General features: G+C 40.0%; 1 non-coding gene across 1 annotated transcript; it reads right to left on the bottom strand.

The window, feature by feature from the left end:
- Positions 1–676: 676 nt before the first annotated feature.
- Positions 677–784, bottom strand: LOC112774822 (small nucleolar RNA R71). Its single transcript, XR_003189281.1, has one exon. It is a non-coding gene; the product is annotated as a small nucleolar RNA R71 (small nucleolar RNA).
- Between the last annotated feature and the right edge of the window lie 220 nt (positions 785–1004).

The raw sequence follows: 1004 nt of genomic DNA, 5'->3' as shown, positions 1-1004 counted from the left end.
CACATCTCTGATCTCCTCACCCTTGTGTTTCTTTCCTTACATTCTATTCTTCTCTTCTTCTTTTCTTCTACTCACACAGGGACCTCTATACTGTGGTAAAAAGGATCCCTATTATTATTATTTTTCTGTCCCCTCTTTTCATGTGAGCAGAAGCAAAGACAAGAATATTCTTGTTGAAGCAGATCCAGAACCTGAAAGGACTCTGAAGAGGAAACTAAAAGAAGCTAAATTACAACAAGCCAGCAAGCACCTGTCAGAAATTTTTGAACAGGAAGAGGAGATGGCAGCCGAAAATAATAATAATGCAAGGAGGATGCTTGGTGACTTTACTGCACCTAATTCCAATTTACATGGAAGAAGCATCTCCATCCCTACCATTGGAGCAAACAATTTTGAGCTGAAACCTCAATTAGTTTCTCTGATGCAGCAGAACTGCAAGTTTTATGGACTTCCATCTGAAGATCCTTTTCAGTTCTTAACTGAATTCTTGTAGATATGTGATACTGTTAAGACTAATGGAGTAGATTATGAAGTCTACAGGCTCATGCTTTTCCCTTTTGCTGTAAGAGACAGAGCTAGAGTATGGTTGGACTCTCAACCTAAGGATAGCTTGAACTCTTGGGATAAGCTGGTCAAGGCTTTCTTAGCCAAGTTCTTTCCTCCTCAAAAGCTGAGTAAGCTTAGAGTGGATGTTCAAACCTTCAGACAGAAAGAAGATGAATCCCTCTATGAAGCTTGGGAGAGATACAAAGGACTGACCAAAAAGTGTCCTTCTGACATGCTTTCAGAATGGACCATCCTGGATATATTCTATGATGATCTATCTGAATTGGCTAAGATGTCATTGGATACTTCTGCAGGTGGATGCATTCACCTAAAGAAAACGCCTGCAGAAGCTCAAGAACTCATTGACATGGTTGCTAATAACCAGTTCATGTACACTTCTGAGAGGAATCCTGTGAGTAATGGGACGTCTATGAAGAAGGGAGTTCTTGAAATTGATA

The sequence above is a fragment of the Arachis hypogaea genome, chromosome 18 (genome assembly GCF_003086295.3).
Source record: "Arachis hypogaea cultivar Tifrunner chromosome 18, arahy.Tifrunner.gnm2.J5K5, whole genome shotgun sequence".
Lineage (NCBI taxonomy): Eukaryota > Viridiplantae > Streptophyta > Magnoliopsida > Fabales > Fabaceae > Arachis > Arachis hypogaea.
This window is presented reverse-complemented; position numbering and strand designations above follow the sequence as displayed.